This window comes from Vicugna pacos, chromosome 18 (genome assembly GCF_048564905.1).
Source record: "Vicugna pacos chromosome 18, VicPac4, whole genome shotgun sequence".
NCBI lineage: Eukaryota > Metazoa > Chordata > Mammalia > Artiodactyla > Camelidae > Vicugna > Vicugna pacos.
In genome coordinates, this window is record NC_133004.1 from 33,390,742 (window position 1) to 33,416,965 (window position 26,224).

At 43.9% G+C, this 26,224-nt stretch overlaps 1 protein-coding gene and 1 long non-coding RNA gene across 3 annotated transcripts in view; one reads left to right on the plus strand and one right to left on the minus strand.

Moving 5' to 3' along the window:
- ZNF629 (zinc finger protein 629) overlaps positions 1 to 3,283 on the minus strand; it is a 22,898-nt gene extending 19,615 nt beyond the window's left edge. Inside the window, exon 1 of the mRNA XM_072942957.1 lies at positions 3,177 to 3,283. The gene's annotated coding sequence lies outside the window, so the exon portion shown is untranslated. The remainder of the gene's footprint in view (positions 1 to 3,176) is intronic.
- On the plus strand, positions 3,177 to 24,966 carry LOC140687110 (uncharacterized). Of its 2 annotated transcripts, none has more exons than XR_012061212.1 (6): positions 3,177 to 3,433; positions 3,924 to 4,063; positions 5,561 to 5,748; positions 20,031 to 20,081; positions 23,804 to 23,899; positions 24,850 to 24,966. It is a non-coding gene; the product is annotated as an uncharacterized lncRNA (long non-coding RNA). The 2 variants fall into 2 exon arrangements; XR_012061211.1 differs by having other exon boundaries at positions 24,864 to 24,966.
- Positions 24,967 to 26,224: the final 1,258 nt, after the last annotated feature.

Genomic DNA, 26,224 nt, shown 5'->3' on the forward strand with positions numbered 1-26,224 from the left:
TGCTTTTTTTCAAGGTCACAAGATCCTTTTCTTTAAGCCAGGATTGTGTCCATTCTGGGGCAGCACCTTTCATTATTGACTTTTATGCTGTTGGAGGAATTAGGTGATTTTGCACAGCCTCCTCAGCTCTGGACCAACTAGAAATCCACGTCTCTGACATCACTATGGGTTTTGATGCTTTAGTCTGGCATGCCCAGAAAAAGTTTTTAAAATCAGAGATGCAGTGTGGAGGAGAAGAATCAGGCGCCCTGGAATCAGAGGGCCTTGAGTTCAAATCAGACTTGGACTCAGTTACATAAAATGGGAAGAAGAATAATACCCCCTTCACAGAATCGCCTTACCGCCATGGAGCTAAGGTCTGTAAGGAACCTAGGAAGAAGGCCCTCAATAAATAGCAGCTCTTACTATCATCTGTATCATGTTCCTTATTCTCATGTCACAAAACTGACCCTCTACTAATAGCCCTTTTTCAAAAAGGTAGCAGTAAAATAATAATAGGAGGAGGAAGAAGAAGGGGAAGGACAAGGAGGAGGAGGAGGAGAAGAAGAAGTAGCGTTTATTGAGCAATTACTACGTGTCACACTCTTCTAAGTGTTGACATGTATTAATTCCTTGAATCCTTACAGCAAGCCTTTAAGCTAGACATGGTTATGCTTGCGGATAGGAAAGCCCAGGCTCAGAGAGGTGAGATAACTGACCTTAGCTGAGCTGGGATAGAAACCCAGGCGGCGGGGCTCTGCTCTCCTGATCTAGGCACCAGAACCATCAAAACGTCCGCCAGAGCGAACACCAGACCCCTCCGCCTTTCTCGGGGAGCAAGTGAACCAATTCCTCCCAAGGCCGAGTTCGCCTGCCGGGGCCGAAGGGGTTATTCCCACTGAGACGCCGGCGCCCCGGGCTCCTAGAGCGGCCGCGCTGGGGGCGGGAGGAAAATGCGCTTCCGGCGGGTGTCGGGACTCGGGAATCCGACGGACTGGCTCGGCGCTGGGGCGCTCGGGCCCCGCCTCGGCCTGGGCCTCCCGGCGTGGAGGATGTGCCGGGGACCCGCGGAGGGGCAGGGCTCCGCGAAGGGCCTCCCTGGCCCGTGGGCTCCAGAAAGCGGGGGCTGGGAGCTGGGGAGCGGAGGGCCGGGCCGCGCAGACCAGGGCCCCCGCGGGGGGTGCGGGGAGGGGCGCCTGTGAACTTGGCCGCCCGGGAGGCTTCTGGTCTCGCCCCAGCGGGCTGGTCCGGGGAGGCGAGAGGCGGCGGCCGTTTCTCCTGGAAGGGCCAGCCGCCCGGTCCCTCCCCGAGACCTCGAACCTTCCCGAGCCCGGGGTAAGAAAGCGCTCGCTCGTTCCTCCCCCCTCCCAAGTACTGGCCCGTCCGCCTCCTTAATCCCCGCAACCGCCCCGAGAAGCAGGTGGTATCACTCCAACTTTGTAGACGACTTATTTATAAGGTCAGTTTATAAACGAGCTTGTCCCGGACTCTCAGTCGGCCAGGAGCAGAGCCAGGACCGTGGCGCGCTGGTTAGGACCAGGGGCTCATCACCCGGTCACGGTTGGAGGGACGCCTCCAGCATCAGGCTAACTTCTCTAAACTCAGCAGGCCTAAAAACCAACCAGGTTGGCATTTCGTTTTCTGGCAAGAGAGCTGGTTCATTCTAAGTAAAGTTGGAACCCCAGTTACCTTTTCTATTGCCGTTCTCCTCTGCTTTCCTCATCTTACCATCTTTTAGTCTTTTCTTCCTTTCTTTCTCCAACCTGTCTTTCCACTCCCACTGCCACCGTCTTTTTTTTTTTTTTTGTGCCACTTTTATTGTGGCAAACCTGAGTTAATTGCAGTAACCTTCAAACCTGACTGCTTCCCAAGTTACTTCACATGCCACACCTCGTCACTTTACTCCACAGGTCCCCAAACCCTGGCATCCAGCCACTCCCCTGTTCAAAGAACCTTTTTAGTCTAAATAACTAAAGCTGTTTAGAGGCTCAAGTTGAACCTCTAGAGCATGACCATTCAAGGCCATTTGAAACTTCACTTTAGCCCAGCTTTCTAACCTGATCTCTCTTGGTTCCCTAAATAGAGGTTCTGGACTGATAGCTACAATTGGAAAATGTGTTCCAACTGGTAGGCACTTTCTTTTTAAAATTCAAATTGCTATTTACTTTCACAGTGGAAGATAACATTTTGTTAAAAAAAAACAACCCAGATTTCTGGTTTTTGATTCATCAATAGAGCTGGAAACAGATGGCCCAGGTTCTTGCATCTAGCAACTGGTTTGAACTGAGCGGTGTCTGCCCCCTTTTAGACAAGGCTGCTTCCTAGTCCACCTTAGTCCTGTCCACTCCCAGATCCTCCCTGTCTCTGAGTCTGAGGGTCAGCTCTTGTGCATGCACTAATGTTTTTCCTAGAATAGAGAAGCAGGCTTTTGTTTCCTGGGTCTCCATCAAAAGTGCCCAAATGGAAAGGAAACCCAGAGGGACATGTGCGTAGATACAACAGAGGGGAAGCTCCCAGCCTCCTTCACCCATTTCCTTTTCTTTCTTGGACCCCATTTCCATTTGAATTTCCCACTCAGGCCCTACAGGAACCCTCACATATGGCCAGATTAATGCCTCACAGCCTCTCAAATGAACCCGAGGACCGTATCTTTGCACTATCTTCTCTAGTGAGTAAATTCTACTCAGCTATGTCCATGGCTAGTCTCCTAGTCGGTGAAACCTTTCCTGACGACCGTCATCCAACCAACTCCGTCTGTCTCATCAGCATTTCTGGAGGCCAGGCGCTGGGTTAGACAGGTATGACCCAACCACCGTCATGTTTCCCTCCTCTGGATTTCTATAGCTGTGCCTGAGTCAATGTCCTAGAAAACATCTTGCACATGGTAGGCAATCAATAACGATCAACTGGTAAATGGCCCAGTCACACATGTCTTGTTCCTCTAGTAGGACTATAGTATATTTGAGGGCAGGGTCTAAGTTGTATCTGTCTTTGCACTGCCCTAGCAACCGTGACAATGCCTGGCACATAGAAGACGCGTGGTAATGGCTAAGGAAATATATTCCAGACCAGCAATAAATACCGAGTTTCAATCCTGTCCCATGGCTGGAAGCAGCAGCCCCCCAACACCACCCCCCAGCCCCTGTGGCACAGAGGAGTGGAGGGGGAGCCCCAGGGAAGAGAGAGGGGAGGCTTACTCAGTCCTGAAAGCCAGAAGCACCTCTTGGACCCTCAACCTGGAGGCTCTGCTCAGGATTCAGCCAAAGCTACATCTAGGACAGAGCTGTATCTATGTGACCTTGTGAGCAAAACCCAACCTGATTCTGATTCTGAATTCCAAGCTCTAGAATAACAACAATGGTTATTGTGTACCGAGGTGCTCTCTGAGCCAAGCACTGCCCGGTGCTTCACACCCATGGCCTTCCAGCCTCACCAGCGCCGTGGAGTCAATACTGTGAGTATATTCTCTTTACAGACAGGCAAAAGCTCTAATGCCTGAGTAACTCGCTGAAGGCCACAGAGTAACAGGCTGAGCCAGGAGCTAAGTCCACGTGGGCTGATTCCAGGGCTCCTGAGTTTAGCCCTGTGCTCATTCCAAATATCTGAGGGTCTACTTATTACCAGAGAACTGCACACTTAAAAATGGTTAAGATAGTAAATTTTATGTTATGTGTATTTTAACTCAATTTTTTAAAGTGAAAAAAAATAGTAGGCTAAAGGAGGATTTGGCTGAACTCAGGGACTTGGTCGTCAGCTTTATTTGGGTTCTGGATTATATCATTTTCTCTCACATCCTTCTTTAACTCTCTACCTAAGGAATAAAAACATATATCTTCAGAACCAGTAAACTCTTTAAAAGCCCCAAGAGAAAACTTCAGATTAAAAAAAAAAATCAGACTAACAATGTAGCTTCAAACTCTTGAATAACAAGCCTGTATTCACAGGAGGAAGTCACAAGGGGGAGAGGTAGCTTTGCAAAGAAAGAGCCAAGAGGGGACGCTATCATGGACCGAACACCTACTGTGTGCCAGGGATTGACAGGCGCTTTCGTATTTGATCTCACTGCGTCCTTACAAATATGAAGGTATTATCATCCCATTGTGTGGGAGAGGGAAGTGAAGTTTTGAAATGTTACGTAATTTTGCAAACGTTAAACTGATACTGAGGGCTGGAGCTTAGGTCAGAAACCAATTCTGGTAGTCAGAAAGGTGTCTGGCATTCATTTCTTCTGTGTCTCTGGATAGAATGATCCAGTCAAGGAAACTAACTAGTCCCTCACTGCCCAAACATTCCAGATTTCTCTCTCCTTGTACTCCTGAGTTTTTTCAGATCTGTTACGTTTACAAAAGAGTCTTTTAAGACTTTCCCTCTTCATTACAGAAGTGCCCCGCACACAGTAGGTTCATTCCTTTATTCATTCTGTAAATGTGTATGAATGTTTGCTCTGGGCTCTTCTGGGCATTATAGATGTGGCTATGAACAACACAGATAAAAAAGAAATGAAAAAATAAAAATTGCTGCCCTCCCAGAGGTTACATTCTAAGGAAGACAGATAATGAACAAAATCACAAAGTGGGGAAGGGGGCTGGAAGTGTTGGGGTCAGGGAAGGTAGTGAAGTTTTGGATCAGGAGGCAGGGGGCAGGGGACTTCTCTGAGAAGATAAACTTTTATGTAAAAGACTGACAGGAAGTAGATGTGTAACAGCTGCCTGTCTGCTGCTCCCTCCAAGAACTCTGTAAAGAAGATCATCTAGATGGAGGAGAGAGACTCTAACACTATCTGCCATCCTTAAAGTCTTCCAGGATGGGGGGAGGGGGATCACAAAAAGGGAAGTTGATTTTCCTTCTCAACATTCCTTTTTGTTCTGATTTTGCCCTAGACCGTTTCTCACTACTCCAATCTCCTCCAAGACTCACCTCTATTCTATCTTGTCTATCCTTCCCTTCTTTATCACAATTTCATCCAGGGTGCCCAAGAAATGAGGGGGCACCTGAGGCAGGTGGGCAGGGGAACTATCATGCTTCCTACCATTCCTTGGAGCCCCGGCAGGTTGTGGAGGGGTGGCGGGAGCAGGAGGTGGGCAACCCTGGGAGATTCAGGAAACATCTGCAGGGGCAGATGGCCCAGAACAGTGGCCCAGATCTAAGAGTAAGAGGATTAAACACACAGAACCCAGGGAAGAAACAAAGACACATGTTGGTTTGTTTTGGTTTTCGCTATGTCTCTCTTTTTCAGTATCTCTTTGGTTATAATAGCTTCACTGAGATAGAATTCACATACTGTACAGTCCACTTAAAGTGGACAATTCCGTGATTTTTAGTCTAATCAGAGAGTTGTGCAGCCATCACCATGATTTCAGAACATTTTCATCACTCCCTGAATAAACTTCATATCCATCAGGAGTCACTTCTTGTTTCCCCTCAATCACCCCCAGCCCCTCCACCTCCTGTTCCCCTCCCCAACTCTAGGTAACCACAAATGTACTTTCTGTCTCTCTAGATTTCCCTAGTCTGCCCCTTTTGTGTAAATGGCCCGTTTTGGTTTTGGTTTTAGTTGACTTTTTTCTTCTTTTTTTGGAAGGTGGGTGGGTGAACCACTGAAGAATATTACAGAGGTAGGTTTGGAACATTAGAAGTTGAGAAGCTCTTCCAGGGAAAGGAAAAGCAGAAGAGGAAAATAACTTGCTTCGGTTTTATTTTTTATTGCTCTATTTCTTCTTTGTAAGTCACCCCAAATGTTGGAAGGAGAGAAATCCTAAGCAAATGAAAGTGAGTACTACTACAAATTAAATCCTCTCTTTTATTTCTGTGAACAAGTTTTTTTGCCTGTTTTTATACATGTATGCCTCCTGTTTTGCCCACACTGTAAAATGTAAAGGAGCATGGAGTCAAGTCAGAAAACCTGGTTCTTCCTATTAGCAGCGTGACTCAGCTACTCTCAAAGTTCTCTCTTCAGAAATTAACAACATTGTAAATTGACTATACTTCAATTTAAAAAATTATCTCTTCTATAAAATGCGGGGGTTAAAGAACAGAGGATTATTCCAGTCCCCTCTTCAGCGTCATCTCCTGAACTGCAGGCAATCAGCCTTTCTGGTATCTGTAAACATTCCTTTTTAATTTTTAGGCTCCATCCTAGACATTTCCTCCATTCCTGAAACTTCTGGGTACAGAAAGTAAGGAGGATGAGAAGATAGCAATGTGAATTGCTTACAAGTTGTGTAACAGGTCAAACATTTATGAAGAGCCTTTACACCTTACCTAGGCTGTTTCATAGCTAGGAAGGAACAACTGGAAGGGACCTTAGAGAACATCTAGTCCAATCCCTTCACATCGGGACGAGGAAACAGAGCTAGAATTAGGATATAACTTTTCTAAGGCCAAACAGCAAGTGAGTGCCAGAGTCAGGGCCAGTTCTGGCTTTCCGATGCCAGATGCTTTCATTTACACTAGAGGAAGCCAAAACCCAGAGGAGCCAGAGACCTCCATGTAGAATAGAGCCTGTCAGTCGGGGCAGGCTCCTTGGAGGTCACCTAGAGTCCATTTCGTCTTTTAACAGAGGCTTAGAAGAGGTGTCGGCCCTGGATCCAGACCTCCGAACTCGCACTGCATCCTGAATGAATGTGATTGCAAGGGTTCTTGGGGGCAGAGGCACCTATCCCAGCGTCGGGCCGGGGCGATTACTCGGGGCGGGGCTCAGGAGGCCCGGCCTTTAAGGTCCCCTCCTTAGGCAGGAGCCTTCTAGATCTCCTTATAGTCTGGCCGAAAGCAGCCTATAGTTAGGCGCGCTGCGCGAGTCCGGGCTGGGGTCGTGTCCCTGCAGCCACGAGCCAATCCCAGGACGCGCCTGGATAGGGGCGGGATGTCCGCTCCCCGCCCCGCCCATTTTCCCTCTCAGCTGCAGGGAAGCTGGGCGGTGACCTAGGCAACCGCCCGAGCATATTGCCCACCTGCCAAATTTGCCTCGTCCCGCCCCTCTCGGCATGACCAATCGGAAAGCGAAGTCCTTCAAGGGGCAAAAGGAAAAAAAGGACAGCGATTTTGATTGGTTGGTTGGGTGAGCCCCAGTACAATCATTGGCGTTACCCTCGGGCTGGGGATACGGACGTCGCTCAGGTTGGAACGGTGAGCCTGGGAGAGACACTTTCCAGAAGCTGAGCAGAAGAAGAGTTTTGGTGAACTGAAAATTCGGTGTTTCCAATTCAAAGCTACTGCTGCTGTCGTAGGTGTGGGCGACTGTAGTGGGAGTCCAAGAACAACCGATATTGTTAGTTATACTTCTTGGTAGTTCTATCGCAAAGAATACAGACATTTATTGTTTAAATTTAACATTTATTGAGTGCATGCCGTGTGCCAGGCACTATTTTAAGTGCTTGGGCTCAGTGAACAAAACAGATTCCTGCCTTCTTGGAGCTTGTGTTCTAACAAGGGGAGACCATGTATTACGTGATGTGTTAGAAAATGGGAGAAGGCAATGGAAACAAAAAATAGAGCAAGATTAGAGAGAGAGCAGGTGGCATCATTAAATAGGTGGCCAGGTTAAACACCAGTGCGAAAGTGGTATCTGAACAAATCACTGAAGGAGGCTAGAAGGTTAGGCAATGGACTATTTGGGAGAGCACGCCAGACAAGCGGGAACAGCTGACTGGTGTTACTGAAAAACAGCGAGAAGAGTGTGGCTGGAGCGTGTGAGTGAAGGGAGAACGGTGAGAAACGTTTGGGGAGAGAGGGAGTGCATATCTTACCGGGTCTTGTATGCTTGGCTTTTACTCTGAAACAGGGAGCCGTGGCAGGGTTTTTAGCAGAAGAGTGACATCATTTGACTTATATTTAAAATAACCCTTCTGGCTGCTGTGAAGAGACAGGGATAGAAGCAGGGAGGTCTGCTAAAAGGTAATTGCAATAATGTATATTTGGAGATAAGGGTAGTTTGGACCAGGGTGGTGGTGATGGAAGTCAGATTCTGGATATATTTTGAAGGCAGAGCCCACAGAATTTCTCACAAGATGGGACATGGGAAATGAGGTAAAGGCAGAAATTAAGAATCACTAAGGATTTCTGCCTGAACAACTGAAAAAGTTGCCATCAATTGACATAAAAAAGGCTGGGGGTGGAGCAGGCTTGGAGTTGGGGGAAAACCAATATTTACAGGTGGAGTTTTTCAGTCCGAAGCAGACATGTGACCAGAACACATAATGAGGTTTGTTAACTTAGTCAAGGGTCCAGAAAGCTTCCTTTCACCTGTTAAGGGTGAAGCGTTACCCGGGTAATTCTCCAGTGAGTGATGAGGTCTTATCAGAATCACTTAGAAAATCTTTTCAGTCTAAACCACAGAGGCAATCTTTACTCCCCTGAATCTTGCTTATGGGGTGGGGGGTGGGGTGGTTGGGAGCAGTGCTATATGCAGTCATTCCAGCAAGGAAGACTGAGGCTGATAAGACAGAGGGAGGGAATCTCCTCTCTAGTAAAGGGCTCATCTTGTGTAACAACTACTTCCCCCAGGTTGCAATTCTGCCATCAAGTGACAGGACCAGAGAGAAGCATCTTGTCCAGCTTCTAGACTTTTAATCACATTTTTATTTGAAAATAATATGGCAATGACATTAACAAGAGGCTTCTGGTTAAACGTGGTGGTCTACAGGCACTTTATTTATCTGACTTTTCTTGACCCTCCTTTAAAATGAAAGTAAAGGAATTTTCAAAGGTTTAAGTATACAAGAAAAAGAGAACTAGAACAGAGATGAGAGCAGATAAGAGATACAGTATTCTTTAAAACTTAAAAGCAAAGAACCCTTTCTGGTTAACATGGCAGGCTATTCACAGCAATCTACTCTCTGATAATAAAAATATGGAATAAAATAAAACAATAATAACAATAATGATAATTTAAAAAAAAAAACTTCTTAAAAGTACTGAAGAGCAAAGAAGGAATTTCCAGACCAAAATTTAGGTGAAAGTGTGAACCCAGAGAGGAACCTGAACACTGAAACTGCCTTTATCCTGAAAGCATTTGCCAAACCAGGTGAAACTGAGCAGGCTTCATAGAACAGAAATCCAAGCCCTGGGTTTGCCCAGTGGTTAAGAAAAGATGCCCCCGCTGTGATTGAACAGGTGTAAGCCCGGAGTAACCTGGCCCAGGCTCCTTGCCCGAGGGGATTGCAAAGTAGTTTCCTTGATGCTGAGCAAAGGAGGGGAGGAAACTATTTCAGAGAAGTTGTGATGACAAACCAGCCCTCGGGTGGATATGTAGCTCCAAATCACCTCATTTATGTGCTCAAAAACAAAAACATCAAGCTATAAATTTAAAGCAGCTATAGATTGGCTGTGTTTAGGTACTAGCAGAAGGAAATACAAAATCCCATCAGATGACAAAGCAAACTTGAATCAAATAGAACTTTCAGAAATTAAAAATATGGTAACTGAAATAAAAAAACTCAACAGAAGGGAACTTCTTCATCTGGTAAAAGACCTATACAGACAAATTATAGCCAAGATCATACTAAAAGGTAATATATTGAATATTGATTACGAACAAGCCAAAGATGTCCACTTTCACCACTTCTGTTCAACATTGTGCTAGTGGTCCTACCTGGTGCCATAAGGCAATAAAAAGGAAAGGCGTTAAGTATCAGAAAGGAAGAAGTAAAATTGTCTCCGTTTGTAAGTGACATTGTTTATGAGGAATCTATAAAACAGCTGCTAGAACTAATGAATGAATTGAGCTCTGTCTAGGATTCAAGGTCAATATAGAAAAATAAGTTGTATTTTTTCAGTTATAATTTTGGTGTATCATTAGCAACAACTGGAAAATAAAATTTAAAGGATTTCTATTTTCACTACCCTTATTCAAAAAAATGCTGTAAGTTGTAACTCATGCAACAGGGCAAGAAAATAAAAGGCATGCAGATCGTAAAGGGAAAAATAAAACAGTCACTACTTTCAGATAACGACTGTCTGCAGAGAAAATATCAAGGAATCTACCAAAAACTCCTGGAACTAATAAGTGATTTAAGCAAGTTCTTAGGATACAAGGTAAACATTAAAAGAAAATCTATTGTAGTTCTGTATACTAGCCATGAACATGTGGACACTTAAAAATATATACCATTTATAATTCAAAAAAACAAAAATGAAATACTTAGGTATAAATCTAATAAAACATGTATAGGACTTGTATGATGAAAATAACACAACAATGATGAAAGTAAACAAATATCTATGTAAATGGAGAGACTTACTGTGTTCATGGATCAGAAGACTCAACATAGCAAAATTATCAATTCTCTAAATTGATATACAAGTTTAAAGGCAGTCCTATCAAAGTCCCAGCAAGATTTATTGGAGATATAGACAAGATTGTTTTAAAATTTATACGAAAGGACCAAAGGAAAAGGCATATGTGAAAGGCAAAGGAATTAGAATAGCTAAAACAATTTTGAAAAAGAATAAAATGGAAGGAATACATTTACCAGATTTCAAGACCTTTTATATAGCTAGACCCACACAAATACTCCCAGCTGATTTTTAACAAAGGGGCAAAAGCAATTGAATGATGCTTTTCCAACAAATAGTGCTGGAGTATTTGGACATCCACAGGCAAAAACAAAACAAAACAAGAAACAAACCACACACACACAAAAAACCCTTTTATAAAAATTAACTAAAAATGAATTGTAGACATAAGTGTTATAAAAACTATAAAACCTTTTTTTAAAGCATAGGAGAAAAATCTTCAAAATCTAGGGCGAGATAGAGTTTTTAGACTTGACACCAAAAGCATAATTTATAAAAGGAAACAATGATAACTTGAACATCAAAATTTTAAACTTTAAAAATTAGCTTTGAGATATAATTAACATACTATACAGTTCACCCATTAAAACTGCCTAGTTCAATGGGGAAGAGTTTTTTGCATATTACATTATTAACTTTAAAAATTGTGATAAATATATAAAACAAAATTTGCCACTTTAACATTTTTGAAATATGTAATTCAGTGACATGAATTATACTCACAGTGTTGTGCTAGTAAGGTGGGAAGCCCTATAAAAAGACCGGCAGGACCACCACGCAGGGCCACTACTCTCCTGCCAGCACCATCCGGTTCCCTGGCCCAGAGCCTCTATCTCACTTTTTGTCTCTGAAACGGCTTATTTCCCCCCTAAAATTCTATTGGTTCCTTGAGCTCACTCCTGATTGGTTATTTCCTTCATTCCTGATTGGTTATTTCCTTCATTCCTGATTGGTCCATTTCCCTAACTTCTCATTGGTCCATTTGTAGTACTTCATTTGCATGGAGCTCACTCCTCATTGATTGTTTTTCTCACTCCTGATTGGTTATTTTTCTCCCTCCTGATTGGTCCATTTCTACAAAGCTTGTTCCAAATTAGTCAATTTTTGTTATACTTTATTTGCATATGATGTTGCAAAGTGTAAACTGGTAGCCTACAAAAGCCTGTGTAAACCTACAGATGGGGTCCAGGTCTTTGAGTGTTAACTCTTCTGGCCCAGTTTGTGTAATAAACCTGAGCTTTCCGACTCCCTGAGCGCTGCTTGGTCTCTTGCCCAGATCCACGTTGCTGTCACAACTGAGTTGTAACACCGTTTTGCAACACTAGCATCACCACTACTTCCAAAACTTTTTCATCACTCCAGACAGAAACTTTGTGATCATTAAGTAATAACTCCTCATTTTTCCCTCCCCCTAGGTCATGGTAACCTCTAATCTACTTTCTGTCTCAATGAATCTGCTTATTCTAGAACCTTATCCAAGTTGAATCATAAAACATTGTTCCTTTGTGTCTGGCTTATTTCACTTAGCATATTTTCAAGGTTCATCCAGGTTGTAGCAGGTATTAGAACTTCATTCCTTTCTATAGCTGAAAACTATTCCCTTGTGTGTATATACATTTGTTTATCCAATCATCCACTTTTTGACGATTGTGAATAATGCTGCAGTGAACATTGGCATACAAGTGTCTGTTCAAGTCCTTGCCTTCAGTTTGCCTGGAGTGCAATAGTTGGATCACATGGTAACTATGTTTACCTTTTTGAGGAGCTGCCAAACTGTTTTCCGTAGCTGCTGCATTATTTGTTAAGAATTATTTTATGGCATAACATATGATCTATCCTGGAGAATGTTCTATGTGTACTTGAGAATGAGTATTCTGCTGTTACTGTCTGGAGTGTTCTATGTATGTGCTTTAGGTCTAGATGGTTTATAGTAGTACAAGTTCTCAATTTTTTTATTCATCTTTTATCTTCTAGTTGTATTCATTATTGAAAGCAGGGTATTTGAAATTTCCAGCTATTACTATAGAACTGCCTATTTCTCCCTTCACTCTTTCAATGTTTATTTGACATATTTTGAGGCTCCTCTGTTAGGTGTGTATATGTCTATAACTGTTACAACTTGTTGTATTGAAACTTTAACCAATATATAATATCATTATCTCTTACTGCCTTTTTTGATTTAAAGTCTGTGTTTTCTGATAATAATAGAGCCAATCCAGCACCGTTTTGTTTACTATTTGCATATCATATTGAATATCTTTTTTCCATTATTTTACTTTCATCCAAAGTGAGTCCTTATTTTTAAAGGACTCTTTGTGTCCTAATATTTAAAGTGAGTCTCTTGCAGATAGCATATAGATGGATCCTGGTTTTGTTTTGTTTTTTTTAATCCAAGCTACTGATCTGTCTCTTATTGGGAAGGTTTAATCTTTTTACATTTAATGTGATTGCTGATAAAGAATAATTTACTTCTGCCATTTAGCTATTAGTTTTGTGTATCTTATATGTTTTTTTGTTCCTCAATTCTTCCGGACTCAAACTGGAACTTACCCCATCAGCTCCCCTGGGTCTGGACTTCTCAGCTTCTATAATTGCATGGGCCAGTTCCGTAGAAGAAATCTGTTTATATCTGTATCTATCTGTCTCTCTAGCTATCTACCCTCTATTGTTTCTGTTTCTCTGGAGAACCCTGATTAATACCTCATTTTAACCCTTTTTAAGTGCACAATTCACTGGCGTGATATACATTCACAGTGTTTTGCAACCATCACCACTTATCCGTTTTGAAATTTTTTTTTATCATCTCAAACAGAAATCTGTACTCATTAAACAATAACTCCCTACCCACCTTCCCATTATCCCCTGGTAACTTCTATTCTACTTTCTATCTCTATGAATTTGCCTGTTCTGGGTACTTTATATAAACAGAATCATTCAATATTTGTCTTTTTGTGTCTGGCTTACTTCATTTAGCCTAATGTTTTTAAGGTTCATCCACGTTGTAGCAGGTATTAGAATTTCCTTCCTTTTTAGGGCTGAATAATATTCCATTGTATGTATTTACCACATTTTGTTTATTCATTCATCTGTTGATGGACACTTGAGTTGTTTCCACCTTTTGGTTTGTGAATAGTGCTGCTGTGAACATGGCTGTACAAGGAAGCCAGGCCTTTCTAACGTCACTGCTTGTTTCATCAAAAGAATGATGTGATGGGCATCTAGTATTTTGTTTATTTTTTTTCTGTCCATTACCCCTCCTTCCTTCTGGCCACAGCCCCTCCCTCACTAGGAATAGAAGAGGCTCTTACAGACTAGTACTATTCAGGAGTCACTCCAGTTGTGCTAAACGACTCCTTTGCCCTAGTTGTGGCCATTTGGTCCCATGTTCAACAAGCCAGGAGCAGAGCTGAGGAGAGTGAGGTGGAGATGCTGTCTGCAGCCTTGTTTCCAGCTCTCTGGAAATACCGCTCACATGGAATAAAGCGGACACGAGTAAAAGCACAAAGAAAGTTGGGAAGAGAGTGTCCTGATTCCAGACGCCTCGATAGCCCAGGTGTACTGGTTTCCTCCTTCTGATTACTTAAGATATCCCAGCATCCTTCTGGCCACCCCACTTTTTGTCTAAGCTAGTACCTTTGGGGTTTGTGTCCCTGGCAACCAAAGGGACAAAAACTGGTGACTATTCTTTCCACATCAGAATTCCTCCTGTCAGGAGGGAGTGAAGCAGTTTATCTTAGGTCAGATTCTCCTGGAAGCTTAACCTGGGCCAGGGACTAAAGTGCCAGTGATTTATTAATTGTTCCCAGGGAAAACCTGCAAGGGAGTGAGCTAGGCAGGTTAGCAAGTGTGTGTAGCAAGTGTGTGAGCAGCTCTGGAGTAAAAATAACACCCTAGTTTTCCTCCTTTAGGTGAAGGAGCTGTCCTTACACACCAGTCAGTGGCTGTCAGCCCCCGCAGGGGAGGGAGGGTGTGGTGACATAAAAGTTCCCATGGGTAAAGTGAAGGTTGCAGGTGGAAGGTATTGGCAGGAAACACACAGAATCTGGCTCACAGCGTGGGTGAAAGGGTTCTGAGGATCTGAGGAGTGGACGCAGTGTTCCACAGAACATCTGGGGAAAGCGGGGTCCTCCCCATCTCCTCCCATCCTACCTGCCCTCTCCACCCCCAGGCCAAGTTGGCACGTGCCACTAACACACATATACCAGTGCCTGGGCTCACCCAGTGACCCCACCATCCAGACCAAAGTGTGTCACTGCATTTCCATACTGGAAGCTGTCGGCCTTTTTTCCCTTCCTGCTTTCCACAGCATCCTTTAATGTTCTGCACGAAGAAGCATTCTGTTTACCAAATGTATACTGGATAGAGAAAAAGAAAGGTTCCTCAGGACTTTTCTGCCTCCACAACAGAGGCCTCGAATGCCAGAAATTGTCAGCCACGAAACATAACAACGATGACAATAATGACTTCTGGCTTTACTGCGTGCTTAACCTCACTCTCTAAAAGGTGTACTTAACAGTGAAAGGATTTAATTTCCTTCGTGTTAAATAATCCATTTAACAAAAATCCATTCAATCAAATATTTAGGAATACCAGAAGAAACAGGAGAAACAGTTTTATTGGAAATATTCTAACACACTTTCTGAATAATCAAAAAATAAATAAGGATGTAGAAGATATGAACATATAAATTGTTTACCCTGAAAACAAATAGTGTACCTTCATTTCAAGTTTCATGAATGGTGACAAATTCAATAAATATTAAGCTACAGATGATATTTTGGTAAATTTTGAAAAGTGGACACTCTATAAGTCAGTCTCAGATCAAAATGCAATCCAGCTAACAATAATATAAAACACACCACCTAGAAATTGAAAAACATAAATAACATCTCAAATTACCCTTAGGACAAGAAGTAAATCAAGAATAAAAAACAAACTATTTAGAAAACAATAATAAAAGGATACAAAGCCATCTGCAGAGGCAAAATGTAGTAACATTAAATGATTTTAGTGTCAAAGAGAGAGAAATAAAAGAATGAATGAAGCACGTGAGCTGAGATTTTGGAAGAGAGTATAAAACACTCCCCTACCCTCTAAACAGGAAAGGAAATATTTGAAATGGAAAACAGAAAAAATAAATGCCCAGAAGCTTAAAAGTAGGAGAGACATGCCTTCCAGTCTGTGGACAGAGAAGCATGTCACCTTGTTCCCCATGAACTTGGTCCTCTACATGTCTCTGGTCCTCCCCCTTCTTCCTATCATGCTCTGTGAATTGCAGCTCATCTGCTCCCAGGGCCTGGGCTCCCTTCATCCCCTTTCTCTGTGTCGGCACCGCGTCTTGTATGCGCTATGCCTCTGTGGTGGCATCTACATGTGCCCTGCAATGAATTCTTCCTGCTTGTAACTCGCTTTCTACTAGACACGAGGTCTTTGGGACATGAACCAAGTCCTGATGACTGTTGTATCCTCAGGGCCTGGGATGTGGTGGGTCTTAATGAACATGTGCTGAATGAAGGAATGAGAGGATGGGCTGGAGCACTGATTCCTGAGTTGCATTTGGTCCTAAGTTGCTTCTGTCCCCACTGCCCAGCCACAGGTCCCCAGCCAATGTCACAAGGCCTGGAATGAATCATTCCAACAGTAAGAGAACTAACAAGGGAGGATCTGCCTATCGGGATATTAATGCAACCAATGACCACTGTTTTGACAATGTCAAAAAAATATGAGGTCTTAGGACTTTGATTTTTTTTCTTATTTCTTCTTTTCCACTGAATAATCAAATATTTCTTTTGTGAAATGGAAAACCATCCTCTCTACTCAAGGCCGGATTCAAACGTCAACTTCTCTGGGGATCTTCCGTGATTTCTCCAACTAGAAACAATCTTTTCCTGGGCTTTCCAGAGCATCTGCCCCTCCCTCTGGCCTCTTAACATTTCTGCATTTTGTTGTTTGCGTTTCCAAATGGGCTGCTGACACCCCCCAGGAGGCCTGGAGATCCCCTAGATAAGGAGAGGATGTACTGGGACAGTTCATCCAGACTCAATCCAACTTCCCCCGCATGTGTGGTGGGGAGGGGACAACTTACAATGCGGTTGCCTGGGTAACAGGGACCACACTGAAAGCAAAGCATCCTGGGCAGAGGATCAGGGTTCCTGAACAATCTCCTGCAAACCTCAGAGAACATCCCCTGCACATTCACACCCACACTGCGTCTGGCTCTGACAAGGTCCCAGAAGCAAGTTGTGCAGCTCCAGCCGAAATGGGGCAGGGAGATGCGGGCTTGCTGTCACATTACCTGGGGCTGATGAGAGCAACTAAGGCAGATGTTTTGATCATCTTTCTTGTGCCCAGATGGACAAAGAGAGGGCATTCCGGGCAAGGGCTCCAGCTGCGCACTCTCCAGTGATGAGAGGCAAGCAGATTTTCTTCAGAAAGAACCATAGCATTAGCCACTGCCATGACCCTCCAGGTCATCCTCACTTGGCTCTCAGAACAATCCTTCTAAAACTCAAATCATTCCCTGTCACTCACTTCCCCTACTCAGAACCCTTCAGTGCTTCCCCAGAGCCTTCAGGATTTGGCCTGACATTCCAGGCCCCATGTGATCTGGTCCCCATAGACCTGTTCATTGCCATCTCCTGCCACACACCTGTAGACCCCCAAATGGTTAGCTCCCTCAGGATTCTCCAGTCTGGTCCCTCTCTCTCCTTGCTCCAGACTCTCCTCTTAGAGCATTTCATCCAGGTCCATGGGTTGGGAAATCATCTGTATGTAGCAACTTCTAAATTTTCTTCTGGTCTGGACTTCTCTCGCCAGCTCCAGACCAATATATCCAATTGTCTGCTTGACATCTCCACTCAAATGTCAAATACATCTCAAACTCAACTGTCTAAAACACCCTTCCCACCTGACCTCCTACTCTGCTCGTCTCCACCACATTGGGAAACATCTCCACCAGCCACCTAGCCACTTCAGTCACTCCTGACTCCTCCTTCTCTGACCGTCACATAGTCACTCCCCAACTAAGTCCTGCTGATTCTACCACGTTTCCATGTCACAGCCCCAGTCTATGCCACCTCTTCCTCAGGGACAACACAAGGACTTCCCATCGGTCATATATGCAATAGAATCATCCTACTCTATTGAAGGGCTAAAATCTAGGCTTCTAGTTTTAGGGTATTCCCACCGACCAATTTGGGGCAATCTGAGCACCAAAATAATTAAGATTAATAATTATGAAATTATTGGGAAAATAATAGAAATCTCAAAATCCCTACTAGTAATAACTATTAAATAAGTAGGCAGAAGAATGTCGTGTGGAGGGAGTACTGGAGTTGAAGTCATCATTTTGTAACCTTCATGATAAAGGCTGATTTGATTGAGGCAAGAATCATGAACAGATGTTAAATCTCATCTATTTAATAACCTATGGAATAGGATATCTGCATGTTTGTAATATATCTCCCTGACTGCTATTGGTTACAAGGGAAAAATTTTAACTAGAAATTGGAGAAATCAGACAAAATTTAAATCACTGAGACATTGTGTGCCTCTTGTTGTCACACTGAGAAGGATACAACATTTATGCAGTCTTCCAGCCAGGAATGCATGACCCATATATGGTAATGAAACAGCAGACAAAGCTCAAATGAGGAGGAACATTCTACTAAAGGGAGGACTGCATTTTCCCATTGTGTCAATGTCATAAAATACAAAGGCTAACTATTCCAGATTAAAGACTAAAGAGAAATGACAATTTAATGCAACACATCATTTCTAGCCTAGATTCTGGACTAGAGGAGAAAATACTACATAAAGGATATCACTGACAATTGACAAAACGGATGGTAAATTAGATACCGTATTGCATCCATGTTAAATTTAGTGACGGGGATAACTGTACTGCACTGGGGTAGGACATACACACTAAATATTTAAGGGTAAAGGAACAGATTTATGCAACTTATTCTCAAATAGTTTCAGAATGAAAGTCACATGGATATACTAGAGAGAGAGAGAGACCAAGTAATTTTAACAGGTGAGTTTGGAGTAAAGGACATACAGATGCCCTTTGTACTTTTGTATAATTTCGAAATTATTTCCAAATAAAAAGTTAAACCAAAAAGAATCCAGGCTCTTTACCATGGCCCACAAGGCACCTGCCGCCATCCCCAGCCAGCCAGTCCAGTCTTGTTTTGACCACATGCTGCAGCATATTCAACTCCACAGACACAAGCTGCCTTTCAGTTTTCCCAACATAACAAGTTCTTGCCCACCTCTGGGCCTTTGTGTGTGCACCTACTGTTGCCTCTATATGGAATTCTCTTCCTTCAACTCCCTCTCAGGGATAAAGTGACTGTCACTTTCTCACTTTGATCAGTTTGATCCTCAAGTTGGCCTTTGATCCCCCCAACCCAATATAGATTTACTGTGTTCTTCCATAGCACCCTGAATGTTTCCTTTATGATACTTGTCACAGTTTGTAAGAGTTCGTATTTTGAGGGCTTGCTTAAGATCCATCTTCTCTAGGAGCCCGGAAGCTCCCTGAAGCCAGGGATCCTATCCGTTTCATTCATGAAGGTGTCCTCCACCCCTACTACTAGACCTGACATACTGCCGGGCACTTAGTAGACAGTTGATTAAATGGTGAATTCCACCCTGTTGGAATTCCCCCAAACTGTTGGCAGCTCTCAGAGGAAACACCCCACAGTTCATCTCTAGCCCTAAGAACCGATTCAAGAGGCTTCATCTATGAAGGCTTCTGGGGCTCCCCACCACTGTACCAGTATTTAAAACTAGGAGGCCATGGGAAGGAGTGAGGGGAACTCAGGAGGAGAGGCATCTTAAGAGGGAGAGGATGAATTCAGCTGGGAGTCTGGAACCTCAGAGAGGGCATGTCAAGGAGGCAGTTGGCTGGATCGGGCTAGTGCTCAGAGGGGCAGTCTGGTTTAGAAGGAGAGATGACTGGTAGCTGAAGTTGTGGACATTAAGATTTCTCACAGTCTTGTACAAAAGAAAAAGAGTCCAAGGATGGGGCCCAGGGGAACTGGACTTAAGGGCTAAGCAGAAAAAAACATCCCTGGAAGTAAAGAAACTGTCCAGAAAAGTAGGCGGAGTATCAGTAGAGTTTTCACAGAAGGCAAGAGAGGAGGCCACTTTAGGCACGAAATCCCATACATCTGTGTTGCCTTCTTCCTTATTCAAGCTCAGCATCTGGGACTCGGGGAGCTGAGGAAGCCTGGCGGAGGCTAAGGTCTTGGACTCTCTGAATCCTGACTCCACAACATCTAGGCTGTGCGATCTCAAGTGATGGACTTAGCTTTCCCAGACTCCAAGCCCTCATCTGCAGAATGGGAGTAGTGCTAGCATTTACTTCATGGGGCTGCTGTCAGGATTACACAAGATCATCTTTGGAAAGTCCTTTGATCCATGATTGGTCCACAGTCTAGGAGTGAATGAACATTATAAGTGCGTACACAGTGGGAGCAGGATGCACTGCCGGCTAATAGGATTGCTTCTTAAGTTCAGCCAATTATAGGGCTTCAGACAATAGTCAAATAGCCCCCTCACCACTTTCTATTACATGCCCCCTTCTCCTGATTCGATCTCTATTAAACAAACCTATAGTGGGCAGGCTCTGTTTAATATTGTCCTTTCTCCAAAGCCACCTCCTGAAAATTGGCTTTCCCCCAAGTATGCCCCAAGTCAGATGATACTGAAGCTTGCCTACCTAACTGCATCTCAACCCTGTTTTCCAGGTAACCGTGGTGACGCTGCCTCCTCAACACAGCTACCTTCTGTGGATATAGGTAGGTATCCTCAGGCTCCTTACTTGGAGATACCACTGATGCTCGCCAGTAGCTTCTGACCATCTAACCTCCAGAAGAAAGAGAAGTGTGTGGATGACCATCTCCCAGCTTAGAAAGCTCTTCCACAGTATAACCTCCCTTTCATCCTCACAACTGCCCTGTGAGGTAGATATAGCAGATAATAACTACACTGGTCCACACGTATCAGGCATTCACGATGGACCATGCTCTGTGTTCAGCACTTTCATAGGTGATCTCATTTAAACTCACCAAAATCCTATGAAATGGGCTCAGGCTTTCCATTTTACAGAAGAGAAAAATGGGGGCTCAGAGGGGTTAGACTTTGCCCCAGATCAAAGAGGTAGTAAGTAATAAATTCAGACCTCAGACTGACTCCAAAGCCACACTTTTAACCCTTCTTCAATATTGCCTCACAAAGCAAGTACATTTTTCCTCAGGTTATCATTCTGTCCTTTAAATTGAAGCCCAGAGAGGTAAAGTGACTTGCCCAAGGTCTCACAACCAGGAACTGGCCGAGCTGGAGTCCGTAATTGGATCTTCTGGCTCTGAGGCTCTTGAGACCATGAGGCTTCAGTGACTGGGTCTGACAATACACTAGACAATTATTTCCGCAGCAGGTTTGCCGGGCCAACCCTGCTCAGCTCAGAACAATAATTCTCTGACAGTTTTCAGGAAATTTCTGTTTTTCTGAATCCCAAGAACCATCAGTCAAGAAATCGGGGAGAGAGGAAAAAGGATTGTAATTCTCCTGTGAGAGTTAATGCTTAACAATAAACAACCAGGCATTCCTGGTTTGAAGGAATCACTGATGTCAAGTAGAAAGCATGAGAAGGAAATGCTGACACATGGAGTCCAAGGTTAAGGTAGGCCTTTCTGGAACCTGGGATAGGCGCACATAGGAGAGAAGTGGTCATAATCTGATTAGTCTCTTTTGTAGCTGTTGCCATATTAGAAACATATTCATGGCCCTCCCTGCTGTTAACAGTGAGCCATTCTAACAAGTTAAAATAAATATTAATCTGTTTACATGTATATCTTATCCTATGACTGATGTTCCAAGAAATAAAAAGTTTTAGAAACAAGTCCTTCGATTGGCAATTTCAACACATGATTCTATGTAGTGCAGTTAATTTTGTTGAAGATTTAAACATTTTGTGATCTGAATACTACCCAATAATGTTCTCTGGTATTTTCTCATTTCTGAATATTTGCTGTAGCCTACAGTTCTTTGTAACTACTACTACATATGTATTTCTTATTTATTAAAAAAAAATAGAAAGTTATGAAAAATACAGAATACCATGATTTCAGGAATTCCCAAGAGTTCCAATCTTTGAATCCCCAACTGTAGATTAATAACTGTTGGGAATTTAGAACTGGATGAAATTCCTAAGCAATTCAGTGGGATGGCAAACTGTGGAGAGGCCATCTTCCTTGGCCTCCAGGAAGGCTTCAAACAGGAGCTGGTCCTGGAGCAGAGCTTGGCTGGCCGACATCCCGCTAAAGGCAGAGGTCTGCAGTGTCACTTCAGGGAGCCAGGGGCTGAGCCGGCAGCGTTGGCCCTGGCATGGAATTTCTACGATGTCTCAAGTTTCTTCTCAATGGTTGGTGCAAATGTTCATTTTCATTTCAGGGGGGATCTGCTTGCTTTAGTATAAAAAGTGTTTCATACAATTATCACGGAAAAATGGATTGCTCTTCATTCGTGTACCAGCGGGCGGGCTGTGGAGTCAGGCAGGCAGACCTGGGTCTGAATGCTGATTCTGCCACATACTGGCTGTGTGACCTTGGGCTGGTCCCTTAACCTCTCTGAGACAGTTTCTCCTTCTGTAAAATGCTGATAATGAGAACACCAATGGCACAGAGATGCTGTGAAGACTGAATGAATCATATAAATCACAAAGCCTGGCACAGAGTAAGCCCTCCACAAGTGGGAGACGTGATGATTTCCTAGCACGACAGGCCCAGCAGTGGAGTGGGCAAGCACGAGCTTGCTTGCAGCCCTTGGAACCCCTCAGAGGGTCATTCGCCCCGGGCCTTCTCCAGCTGGGTCTGCTGGGGCGGCTCAGGGCTGTGCCACACGCTTCGGGTGCCCCCTCACCAGCCCGGGCCGCCTTCCCGGTTCCCACGCAGGCCCGCGGCGAGGCGGGCGCCAGGGTGGAAACGCTTCCCGCCCCCGTGGGCTCCCGGGGGAACTGGCGAGGCTGGCACCCTCAGGAAGCTCTTGCTGCAGGTCCTCCGGCGATCGACGGAACCCACCCGCGGGCCTAGCATCCGTGGGCCTGCGGGGAGGCGTTAGGTGGCGGGTGGGGTCGGGGTGGTGGGCGTGTGGCGCAGGGTCTCCGCGCGAGGCTGCTGGAGGCCCGGCGCCGACTGCGCACTCCGAGGCCTCTGGCTGCGACGCGTCCTCAGGCGTCGGATGTGGTCCGATTGTGCCCGAAGCCCTCCCCATTCTTGGGGGTGCCGTTGAGCCCGCTCTGCGCGAGAGTCGGTGGCGAGCTAGCTGGGTGCTGGGACCTTAGGTTCGGGGCAGGCTGGGGCCGCTCGCCCGCGATGTTCCCGCGGCGGCTCTGGAGCTGGGAAGCCCTTTGCGCCCTCAGGGGCACGGGTGGGTGGCTGGCTGGATCTTGGGGCGGCCAAGGGAAGCCTAAGGGGCTCGCCTTCCCTGGGGAGCCGGCTCACCTCCCCTTTCCCTGGGGGATCGTCCGGGGAGCCCTCGGGGTCTTGCTTCCTCCGCCGGGAGCTCTGGGGTCCGGCGGCGCCGCCGAACTGGGCCGGGCGTGGGTGCGGAGGCCCCTCCTGGGAAGGAGCCGTCTGAGGGGCTCTGTTTTCAGGCCTTTCTCGTGGAGGGCTCTCCTTGTCATCCTCACTCCCGAATCCTGCGGGGAGGAAAGAAGGATCTGTAGCGTATTTTCTTCTCCTCAGGCACATTAAGACTAGGAGGACCCTGCCTCGGGAGTCCTAAATGGGACAACTTGGTACAAAGTCTTTACCAAGGACCAAGTGCGGTATTTCCGACAGCAGGCAGAGCTTGAGGCTGGGTCCCTTGGGAGCTCAGTGTCTGAAATTTGACAGAGCCGGGCAGCTCTACAGTTACTTGCAGTGTGATTTGAGGCAACTTACATAACTTCTTACAGTTTCAGTTCGTTCAGCTGTAAGGTGGGGGGAATAGTAGGGGAGCCACCGACCATCAAGAAACAGGGGGGCGGGGGGGCACAGCAGCCTTATGTTTAGTTGGAAAGACCAGTATAAACCTGTACCTTACAGAAACCTTTTTCCAATTCTGTCACTGCCAAGGGTGGTCCAGGCCCCCTCTACTAACTCCATGTATAACTCTAGTGCCGAGTGTTGGTATCATATTATTTACCATTAAAATAACCAGGAGTCCTAGGAGGGTAGCTGATTCCATTTCTTGAAGCAAGAAAAATCAGGATGGGTCTACAAGCATCCTGCTGAGGTATTGAGCACCCCCCCCCGAAATACAACAATTGATATGCTTAAGGGAAATGTCTGGGAAAGGCTGTGAGACCATAAGCTACCCAAAAGTGGAGTTAATAATGTAAAGAAAAAGTAGTTTTACTAAGAATAGATACATATGATATTGATGATTTTTATAGAGTGTTAATATATGGATATTTTGTTTCTTCTATTCTTCATCTATTTATAAGGCATAACTATGAACTTGTTTCTGTCTGTGCAAGGAGGAAGGATTAGACCTAAGGGAACTGAGTCCAGTGACCCTGGAAAAGCAACGTTACCATTACTGGACAGCACTGATGAATACATATAGTAACCAGGTAAGAAACTGCAACACTTGTTCTGAAAGGACAATGTACCCATCTGTCCTGATGAGAACTAATTTAAACATACTTACTACCTCACCTCCTAAGAGATGACACATGGAGGAGCTTTAACAAACACTGATCAACAGTCCCCATCAAAAAGATCCCTAGATTTTATAAGGGATTAATATTCAGAATATATAAAGAACTCCCACAATGTAACAACAATATAACAAACAACCCAGCTGAAAAATGGGCAAAGAATTGAAGAGACAGTTCTCCAAAGAACACAACACACATGATCCAGCAAGCATATGAAAAGATATTCAATATCACTAATTGTTAGGAAAATGCAAATCAAAACCACAAGGAGATGCCACCTCACACTCATTAGGATGGCTACTATTAAACAAAAAATCACAAACAGAAAACAAATGTTGGTGAGGATGTGAAGAAATTGAAACCCATGTTCACTGTTGGTAGAAATGTAAAAGGTGCAGCTGCTATGGAAAATAGTATGATGGGCCCTCAGAAAAGACCCAGCAGTTCCTCTGCCGAGTATATATATCAAAAATAATTGAAATCAGAGTGTCAAAAAATTTTTGAACAATTGAAATTATAGCAGAATTATTCACAATAGTCAAGGGATGGAAGCCACCCAAGTATCCATCAACAGCTGAAGTATCCATCAACAGATGAGGCTAAACAAAATGTGGTACATACACACAATGGCATATTATTCAGCCTTAAAAAGGAAGGAAATTCTGTCTGACACATGCTACAACATGGATGAACCCTGAGGACCTTATCTTAAGTGAAATAAGCCAGTCACAAGACAACAAGTACTACGTGATTCCGCTTAAATGAGGTACCTAGAATAGTCAAATTCATGGAGACAGAAAGTGCAATGGTGTGTTGAGGTTGGGGGAGGGAGGAATGGGATTTACTGTTTAATGTATATATAGTTTTACTTTTGCAGGATGAAAAGAGTTCTGGTGGTGGATGATGCCGATGGTTGTGCCACACTGTGAATATACTCAATGCCACTGAACTGTGCACTTAAAAATGATCAATAAGCTAAATTTTATCCTATGTGTATTTTACAACTGAAAAAAAATTCCCAGATTCTAAAGCACAGCCAGGTTTGAGATCCCCTGTCGGTAGAAGGGCAGGAAAGGGTGTGGGTGAAATTTTGGTGACCTTACCAGTTATAAGTTAATAATGGAATAGGGGGTTTTAATTGTGCCAACAGAGCAGGTCAATAGATCATAATGAAAGGACACTGGCTCAGGTATTAATGGCAATACAAAAGTTGAATGTAACATCTCTGAGAAAGACACCACGGTGCAAAAATTAGTATCTATATAAAAATCAGTTAAATGTATGGATCTTATTTGGATTGAGTTTTAAAAAGTGACAGAAATTTTAATTGGCATTTATGGTACATTTATACAAATTGAAAATTCAAATATACTGGCTATTTGATATTAATGAGTTATTATAAAAAATTTTTAAGGGGGGAGTGTCTAGCTCAGTGGTAGGGTGTGTGCTTAGCATGCATGAGGTCCTAGGGTCAATCCCCAATACCTCATTTAAAAATAATAATAAAAAAATAAATAAACCTACTTACCTGCCCCTTCCAAAAAAAATTATCTTAAAAAAATTTTTTTTTAGTTGTGATAGTGGTACTGTGGTTTAAAGTCCTTAACCTTTTAGAGAATCATACTGAAATAATTCAGATGAGATTCTGTCATGTCTGAGATTTGCTTCAAAACAGTAGGAGGAAAGAGTCGGTGGCCATGAGTTAAAATTGTTAAAGCTGAGTGGTGGGTTCCTGGAGATGCCAGATACATAGTATTATATTTACTTTTGTATGTGTTCGAAATTCTCCATAATAAAAAGTTTAAAAAAAACACACAGAAGAAAGAGAGAGAGAGGAAGGAAGGAAGGAAGAGAAAAGTAGAAAAGGAGGGAGGGATGGGGTAGGGAGGGAGGGACTTATAAGCCCCACAGGTAACAAGAAAAACCTTCCCATGACCAGGTGCTGGGGCTAATGACCAGCAGCTCAGGTTTGCCCCCTTAGAACTGTGCAAACTGGTCCCATGTCTCCCGCCAGAACCTACAACCTCAGCTGATTCTTAGACAGTTTCCTTTTTCTTTCAGATCTAGTAGGATTATATAAACTCTAAAAAGATCTAAAAATAATAACTGATAGAATTACTGAAACCCTAGAAAGGTATAAAAACTGGGACCTCATGATGGTGTCAGAATAAGGAAGAGTTAAATCCATAGTTTTAGCACTTTTATGACCAGTTCTGATGGCCAGAGTTTTCATAAATT